This window comes from Sapajus apella, unplaced genomic scaffold (assembly GCF_009761245.1).
Source record: "Sapajus apella isolate SASKATOON/1434 unplaced genomic scaffold, GSC_monkey_1.0 scaffold2, whole genome shotgun sequence".
NCBI classification, from domain to species: domain Eukaryota; kingdom Metazoa; phylum Chordata; class Mammalia; order Primates; family Cebidae; genus Sapajus; species Sapajus apella.
In genome coordinates this window covers 70,430,159-70,439,604 of record NW_022436942.1, presented here as the reverse complement: position 1 = coordinate 70,439,604, position 9,446 = coordinate 70,430,159, and the positions used below count along the sequence as shown (strand labels likewise).

At 41.5% G+C, this 9,446-nt stretch overlaps 1 protein-coding gene and 1 long non-coding RNA gene across 10 annotated transcripts in view; both read left to right on the top strand.

Moving 5' to 3' along the window:
* Positions 1 to 5,820, top strand: part of LOC116524751 — a 10,389-nt gene extending 4,569 nt beyond the window's left edge. Inside the window, exon 2 of the long non-coding RNA XR_004257474.1 lies at positions 5,717 to 5,820. This is a non-coding gene — a long non-coding RNA (uncharacterized LOC116524751). The remainder of the gene's footprint in view (positions 1 to 5,716) is intronic.
* Positions 1 to 9,446, top strand: part of HECTD4 (HECT domain E3 ubiquitin protein ligase 4) — a 231,704-nt gene that overhangs the window by 29,690 nt on the left and 192,568 nt on the right. The window lies entirely within an intron of this gene.

Below are 9,446 nucleotides of genomic sequence, written 5' to 3'. Positions count from 1 at the left end.
CAAAAAAAAAAAAAAAAAAAAAAAAAAAGATATTTTAACCTTAAACTTAGTTATTAAAATGGCCAATTTTCAGAGACTAATTTTTGAGAGCTGCATCTCCTACCCTGAGTGTTTGGAAGTAATTGCTGTAGGTTTTTTTTTTTCCCTCCATTCTTCCTCCCTCCCTCCTTATCATCACAGCTCACTGTAGCGTCAATCTCCCGGACTCAAGCTTACATTCCCATCTTAGCCTCCCCACCCAGTAGCTGGGCAGATGGGGTTTCACTGTGTTGCCCAGCCTATTGGCATTTTATCTGTCTTACTGAGTTACATCTCCTTACTGTCAGTATCTACCTCGCAGTTAAATTCTTGCTCTTCTCTGAGTTTATTTTCCCCCTCTTTTTTTTTATTTTCACTTTTCCTCTTTCAGCTACTCTGTTGCTATGACAAAAATGTCTATCATTAGGCAATGAGCGTTTTACTCACCAGTCAAATCACATCTTTAGCTTTAGGATCATAGAACTTGTGGGACTGAAAAGGATCTTGAAATCATTTAATCCTGCATGTTTTTCAGAAGACACGGTGTTCCTTTGGTTTATTATAGTCATTACTGTTAACTTGGAGGCCATTAAAATTACTCTGGAAAATTACATAGGTTACGTATAGAACAAAGCCTCTCAAAGTGTGGTCCACATACCATGAACTGTCTGTTACTGTAATGACAAGATAAGTACAAAAATTGTCAACATTTAGAGACTTCATAATAGTTCACTAGTGTAATTTTATATCTGTTGAGCATACTAATAAAATTGGGACTTGTGTTTTGTATATCTCATTTTTCACTTTATTTTTGTAGTATTGATTTTTGCATTTTCTAAAAATATTGTTCCACAATGTGTTGGAAAACAAACAAACAAAACAAAACCGGTCTTTCATTACAAATATTTTGAGAAGCACAAATATGGAATATTTAATGCAATGTTTGTCGCATTGAAAACTTTCGACAACTATGCTGGTTTTCAAATACAAATAACTCCTTTTTTATCTTCCGTTTTTGAACTTAGCCTGAACTCAGAAGAGAGATTTACACACAGTAGAAATTTAATACATATTTCTACTGATTCTTGGAGATACTTCATAATATTTAATGTGCCACTATACCCCCAGCTCAGCAAGGTTGATGGAACTTTTTATAATTCTTTTTAATCAGGAAGCCTGAAAGGTCAGAAGGACCTTAAACTCTTTCGTAGCTATTCCTATCCATAACTATTTGAATATATCATGGCAGTTTTTGTGTGTTACCTTCTTGGTTAAGACAAGGAAGGGGGCCTGATGTGGTGGCTCATGCCTGTAATTCCAGCACTTTGGAAGGCCAAGGCAGGAGGATGACTTGGGCCCAGGAGTTTGAGACCAGCCTGGGCAACATAGCAAAACCCTATCCCTATCAAAAATACAAAAATTAGCTGGGTATGGTGGTGCACACCTGTAGTCCCAGCTACTTGAGAGGCTGAGATGGGTGGATGGTTTGAGCCTGGAAGATGGATGTTGCAGTGAGCCGAGATCACGCCACTGCATTCCAGCCTGGGCGACAGCCAAACCCTGTCTTTCAAAAAAAAACAAAAAAAAAACAAAAAAAAAAAACCCAGAAAGAGAATGAGAAGGAGAAGATCTAATGAGAAGGAAGTACTGGAGATTTTTCAGTTTTGTCATTCAGTTTTTGGAAAGTACATAGTTGTAATTATTTAGTGTTCATTCCTGTTTTGATACAATTTAGTGCCATTTACAATATCCCCTTTATTGTTAGCAATTGTTTGTTTGTTTTTTTTTTTTTGGATTAGAGTAGCACTGTACTGTTTTTTAAATGAAATCAAATTGTAGTTGAGCTTATCTATGACACAATAAATATAGACCTTCAAAGGCTGTTAGCTTACCATGGTGCTTGTATGTTTGAGGGACATTTTTTTTTTTTTTTTTTTTGAGACGGAGTTTCACTCATGTTACCCAGGCTGGAGTGCAATGGCGCAATCTCGGCTCACCACAACCTCTGCCTCCTGGGTTCAGGCAATTCTCCTGCCTCAGCCTCCTGAGTAGCTGGGATTACAGGCACGCGCCACCATGCCCAGCTAATTTTTTGTAGTTTTAGTAGAGACGGGGTTTCACCGTGTTGACCAGGATGGTCTCGATCTCTTGACCTCGTGATCCACCCGCCTCAGCCTCCCACAGTGCTGGGATTACAGGCTTGAGCCACCGCGCCCGGCCGAGGGACATATTTTTTATACTATTTGGGGTCATGAAATTGCCACTCTCAATTTAAGGATAAAGGAAGGTCAGTGACTGAGCCAAGTGACTCTCCCCAGATGTCACCGCTTCAGAAATTTTGTTTATAATCCAAGAGTCCTTAGAAATAAGATCCCTTTGACTTATTGATGTCATTTTGGCAAATTAAAAACAATTATTTGAATATTAAGAAACATGAAGGGATTGCTTTTTGCTTCCTAATACTGTTCACATCTGTGATATCATCCACACAATGTGATTGAATAAATTTTTATATAATGAAATTGAATGGCACATTTTATTTATATATATATATTTTTTTCTTTTCTTTTTTTTTTTTTTTTTTTTTTTTTTTTTGAGGCAGAGTCTTGCACTGTTGCCCAGGCTGCAGTGCAGTGGCACAATCTCAGCCCACTGCAACTTCCACCTCCTGATTCTCCTGACTCAACCTCCTGAGTAGCTAGCATTATAGGCGCCCACCATCACACCTGGCTAACTTTTGGATTTTTAGTAGAGACAGGATTTCGCCATGTTGGTCAGGCTGTTCTCGAACTCCTGACCTCAGGTGATTCACCTGCCTCAGCCTCCCAGAGTGCCGGGATTACAGGCGTGAGCCACCATGCCCAGCCCACATTTAATTTTTTTAAATCCCATTTGGCAGCTGGGCGTGGTGGCTCACACCTGTAATCCTAGCACTCTGGGAGTCTGAGGTGGGTGGATCACCTGAGGTCAGGAGTTCTGCCCAACATGGCGAAACCCTGTCTCTATTGAAAAATACAGCCAGGCGCGGTGGCTCAAGCCTGTAATCCCAGCACTTTGGGAGGCCGAGGCGGGTGGATCACGAGGCCAAGAGATCGAGACCATCCTGGTCAACATGGTGAAACCCCGTCTCTACTAAAAATACAAAACATTAGCTGGGCATGGTGGCGCGTGCCTGTAATCCCAGCTACTCAGGAGGCTGAGGCAGGAGAATTGCCTGAACCCGGGAGGCGGAGGTTGCGGTGAGCCGAGATCGCGCCATTGCACTCCAGCCTGGGTAACAAGAGCGAAACTCCGTCTCAAAAAAAAAAAAAAAAGAAAAATACAAAAATTAGCTGGGCGTGATAATGGGTGCCTGTAATCCCAGTCACTGGGGAGGCTGAGGCAGGAGAATGGCTTGAACCTGGGAGGCGGAGATAGCAGTGAGCTGAGATTGTGCCACTGTGCTCCAGGCTGGATGACCAAGCGAGTCTCCGTCTCAAAAAAGAAAAAAAAAGATCCCATTTAGCAAACCCTTAGCCTTATGCTTATTTAAATATAGCATAGAATAAATATTTGATCTGTAGGGCAGCACTCATCTTTGTTTTGAGCCTAGTTTTTATTTGTACAAAGGCTCAAATTCTTAATATTCATGATGTTTGAAATTGAACTAGGATTGGAATAACCATCATAGACCATGGTTGAGAATATAATTTTGTAGTGATGACCCAAAATAATTTGAGATTTGAAGTGTTGCTCTGTGCGTGCGTGTGTGTTGTTGTTGTTTTTTAAGACAGTCTTGCCCTGTTGTCCAGGCTGGAGTACAATGGTACAGTCTTGGCTCACTGCATTGTCTGCCTCCTGGGCTCACTGCATTGTCTGCCTCCTGGGCTCACTGCATTGTCTGCCTCCTGGGCTCAAGCAATCCTCCTGCCTTAGTCTCCCAAGCAACTGGGACTACAGGTGTGTACCACCACGCCCAGCTAATTTTTGTATCTTTTGTAGAGATCAGGCTTCGCCATGTTTGCCCAGACTAGTCTCAAACTCCTGGCTGCTCCTTGGTATTAATAGAAGCATTCTGAATAGCACACCCAGGTTTTTTCTTCTCTGTCTCTTTTAGGAGTCAGAGTGAAGGATTTCAAAGCAATGGATTTAAAAAAAAAAAAAAAAACAGTGTTGGCTGATGGCTCACCCCTGTAATCCCAGCACTTTGGGAGCTGGAGGCAGGAGGATTGCTTGAACCTAGAAGGTCAAGACTATCCTTGGCAACATAGTGAGATCCTGCCTTTACAAAAAATTTAAAAATTAGCTGGTCATGGTGTTGCATGTCTACTCAAGAGGCTGAGGTAGGAGGATTGCTTAAGCCTGGTGGGTCATGGCTGCAGTGAGCTGTGTTCATGCCTCTGCACTCCAGCCTGGAAAACAGAGTGAGACCCTGTCTCAAAAAATTAAAAATTAAAAACGATTGTTATTGTTATTATTACTATTATTAGAGATAGCGTCTTGCTGTTACCCAGACTGGCCTTGAACTCCTGGGCTCAAGTGACCCTCCCACATCTGCCTCCTGAGTAGCTGGGCAACAGGCATGCACCACTGTGCTGGCTAAAAACCACTATTATTAATCCTGTCAAGCACATATTCCATTTTGGCAAATGTTAGCTGATGAGCTTAAAATTACCTTTGACATTAATAAAGTTATATTTCTATAATATTTTTAGCAAGCAGGTGGTTCCTAGGAGGATAGGAAATGATTCTTCTATGCTAACTTTTCTTTCTTTTTTTTTTTCTTTTTTCTGTTGACGTGCTATACACATATCCTAACTTTTCAAAGCTGAAGTTTAGAACTTATTGGGAGTTTTTCTTTGATGCATGAAAGGATCTGGTTGTAGTTTCTTAAAATAACTCAGTTTATCTCTGTTCAGCCAGTCATTGTTGAAACTCAAGAAAGAGCCACATTTTAGAAAATATAAAAGACAGTAAGAAGCTGGCATTTTTTTTTGTTAATAATATGTGTTCTTCTCTAAGGGAAATGACAAAAACAAAATAGTCTGTACATGAGTTAATAATTTTAGAGCCTTTTCTCTCAGTAGTATGTTTAGAATTTAGGGAAATGGGACAGGTTTGATAACATATCCATTAGCCTAGAAAGATACTTAGAAAGAATTACTTAGAAAGAATCCCTCACCTGTTCTTTAAATTGGCCATTGTATTGAAGCCATGTGTACATTCTTGGAACTGCAGAGCTGTCAAGAAACATCATCAGACATAGTTTTAACCTGGTAATCGTGGCTGCCAGTCAGGTGGTTGTCAGTCAGCTCCTTGGTTCTTATGAAATTCTTCTGCTGGTTTCCATAGAGTTGATGTTCTGTTTTGGTCTGGGCTAAAGTAAGGACTTAGTCCTTTTCACAGGTGTTTGCCAACAGGAAATCAGTGATGCTTCTAGCCTTGTGGCAACGGACTTATAGGAATTCTGAAGTTTTCTTCATTTCATTTCGCAAGCCAGAATGATTGTTGTCTTAGTTTAAAACACTTATGTTGGCTGGGTGTGGTGTCTCATGCCTCCAACCCGAGCACTTTGGGAGGCTGAGGCAAGAGGATTGCTTGAGCCCAGGAGTTTGAGACCAGTCCTGGCAGCATAGTGAGACTCTGTCTCTACAAAAATAAAAAAATTAACTCGGCATGGTGGCATGTACTTATGGTTTCAGCTCCTTGGGAGGCCAAGGTAGGAGGATTGCTTGAGCCCAGGAGGTTGAGGCTGCGGTGAGCTACGATGGCACCACTTCACTTCAGCTTGGGAAATACAGCAAGATGTTGTCTCCAAAAAAAAGTTATATTTTTATAAATATTTAAAAAATAAAGGAAACAAAAATGATGTCTTTGGGAGGCTGAGGTGGGTGGATCACCTGAGGTCAGGAGGTCGAGACTAGCCTGGTCAACGTGGTGAAACCTTGTCTCTACTAAAAATACAAAAATTCGCCAGGTGTGGTGGTGAGCGTCTGTAATCCCAGCTACTTGGGAGGCTGAGGCAGGAGAATCACTTGAGCTGGGGAGATGGAGGTTGAAGTGAGCTGACTTCAGCCTGAGTGACAAGAGCAAGACTCTGTCTCAAAAAAAAAGGAAAAAAAAAAAGATGCCTAGGCTCCATCCACAGATATTCTGAGATAACCAGACTGGGATGAGATCAACTCATTAGTCTTGTTTAAAAGCTCTCAAAGCAATTCTAATATTCATCCAGGGTTGAGAACAGCTGCCCTAACTAATATTCTTCTGATGTCCCTTCCCCACCACTGTGTGTATTTTCTTCATCTAATTGAAAGGTTCTTATGTGGAAGAGCAGACTCTGTCTCAAAAAAATAAAAAAAACTAACAACCAAAAACTTCTTAATAGGAGAAGTTCTTAGTTTCCCTATAACTGCATGTACATTTATATGAGAGCTCCTCACCCTTTTTACTACCCATAGTGTGATAGTTTTGCTGAATATCTGTTAAATTGAATTAAAACACCATAATAGGAAAGTGAAGGGACATGGTAGGCCTTATTCATTCTTTTTTAAAATTTTATTTTATTTTTATTTTTTGAGATGGAGTTTCGCTCTTGTTACCCAGGCTGGACTGCAATGGCGCGATCTTGGCTCACCGCAACCTCCACCTCCTGGGTTCAGGCAATTCTCCTGCCTCAGCCTCCTGAGTAGCTGGGATTACAGGCACGCGCCACCACGCCCAGCTAATTTTTTGTATTTTTAGTAGAGACGGGGTTTCACCATGTTGACCAGGATGGTCTCGATCTCTTGACCTCGTGATCCACCCGCCTGGGCCTCCCAAAGTGCTGGGATTACAGGCGTGAGCCACTGCGCCCGGCCGAGGCCTTATTCATTCTTTGCTTTAGAGATTAAGAAACTGAGCCGGGCGCAGTGGCACATGCCTGTAGTCCCAGCTATTTGGGAGGCTGAGGCTGGAGTATCTCTTGAGTCCAGAAGTTCTGGGCTGTAGTGTGCTTTGCCAATCATGTGTCCCCACTAAGTTCGGCATCAATATAGTGACCTCCCGGGAGTGGGAGACCACCAGGTTGCCTAAGGAGGGGTGAACCGGCCCAGGTTGGAAACGGAGCAAGTCAAAACTCTCGTGCTGATCAGTAGTGGGATCGCGCCTGTGTATAGCCACTGCACTCCAGCCTGGGCAACATAGCGAGACTCCGTCTCTTTTAAAAAAAAGATTAAGAAACTGAGTAACAGAAAAATTAGTGACTGAGGTGACTGAGATACTTTGGGTTAGAATTTTTGCCTCTTAAACATGTCGACAATAATTTTATCTATTAAGCTACCTTACTAAGTAAGTACTTATGCCATCCTTGGTAGTAAAATCTTTATGTCAGTCAGTGTAGCATAAAAAAAAGTGAAAATAGTCATTTATGATCTTCCAAGATTTATCTGTAGCTTTAATGCAAGAAGACAACTAAACACACTAAATTAACACCTTTCACTTTTACCCCTTGCCTAGAAATTTACATTTATTAAGCATGATATTTAGCCACTATGAATAGTTTATAGACAGACCTGGACATTTATAGGTTTCTCTTTGTTGGAAAACTTGCTTAAATAGACCTGTTTCCTCAACCACTGGCCTGGTTTTCTACTATTAAAAGATTATTTAAATTGGTTACCTAGAGAAGATCTCTATGCTGTTATGAACCATATTTTAGGATGGGAGAAGGAAAGCCAGCATACTCTCTTATCTGTGTCCTGGCACATGCTAATCCTGCTCTACCCGGCCTTACCCTGGTTAGAGATGATAGTGCCAAACCACCGCTTCTGACGCAATCATGAGGCTGATCTTCATGCACAGGGAACTGCTCATCTGACAGTAAGCTTCTATTTGGAAGCAAGAGATTTGAATTTGAAAACATTAATAAAGCAAGTCAGGAGGGGTGTGCAGGGGCTGGCTATTTAGTGTACCTGCACAGAAAGCTAGGTACAGATCTTCAGATCTGCAAGATATAGGAAATAAACCCTTACCCAAACCAAACTGATGTCTTCCTCATAGCATAGGAAATGAGGTGGCCGGTGACCAAGCTGACCACACATTTTGAGTGAAGGTGATGATTTATGTTGCCATTCACACTCCAGTAGCTTTCAGAGATGGAATTAAGCTCTTTCTTAGGGAGACCTAATAGGCCCTTAATTTAAATTGAGCCACACTTGTATTTGGTTATAATCTACTGAGCTAGCCATATTAACCAAAAGAGTTGACCTAGCCCTGTCACTGAGACCAGCAACCAGGAGAACAAAGGGTAGTGTGTTATGTGGCCAAAAGTTCTGACACCAAAAATCAGAGCAAGGTGTATGTGGAGAATGAACATTGAGGGTGTGTCTTGCTGGCAACCTTAAGCTTTTAAAATTGCATTATTTTTTCTTGGGAAGAAATAAAGTCTTAATCACTTGAGGGACACTATAAAGATATTTGATTCTTTGGAGATTAGAAAAATGAATTCATCCAAGAACACTAAGGCATAAAACTTGTTAGATAAAAATATACTGACAGATTGGGGAGGGCCTGTTTTACTTCATTGGCTTCATGTGTAGCATTAGTACATATCCTTAATAAAGAAAAACAAAGGCCAGGCACAGTGGCTCATGCCTGTAATCCCAGCACTTTGGGAGGCTGAGGCGGGCGGATCACAAGGTCAGGAGATCGAGACCATCCTGGCTAACATGGTGAAATGCCGTCTCTACTAAAAATACAAAAAATTAGCCGGGCATGGTGGCATGTGCCTGTAGTCCCAGCTACTCAAGAGCCTGAGGCAGGAGAATCCCTTAAACATGGGAGGTGGAGTCAGGAGAATCACTTGAACCTGGGAGGCAGAGGTTGCAGTGAGCTGAGTTCGCACCACTGCACTCCAGCCAGAGTGACAGAGCAAGATTCTGTCTCAAAAAAAAAAAAAAAAAAAAGAAAAACAACATGGGTACTTTAAACTTTTCAGAAGCAAATTCTTGGGTCTGTATTAGAATACTTAAAAGCTTGTGAGAACATGATGATGCTGCTCTAAAAATCAATGAAACCAAAGCAAGAGAAGTTATACAAAATATTATTTCTGATAACACATGCTGTTTCCCCAGGAATCATTATTACCTCCTTTTAGCATATCATGAGAATTGCACATTTATTTTGAGTTTAGAGTTCTAAGAAAACATTTGGTATCTAAAAAAGTATTACATAGCTGGGTGTGGTGGCTCACACCTGTAATCCCAGCACTTTGGGAGGCCAAGGCAGGAGATGTATTTGAGCCCAGGAGATCAGCCTAGGCCGCATGGCAAGACTCCATCTCTACAATAAAATAAATAAATTAGCCAGGCATGGTGGTGCGTGCCTGTAGTTCCAGCTACATGAGAGGCTGAAGCAGGAAGAGCCCAGGAGTTTGGGGCTGCAGTGAGCCGTTGTTTGCACCACTGCATTCC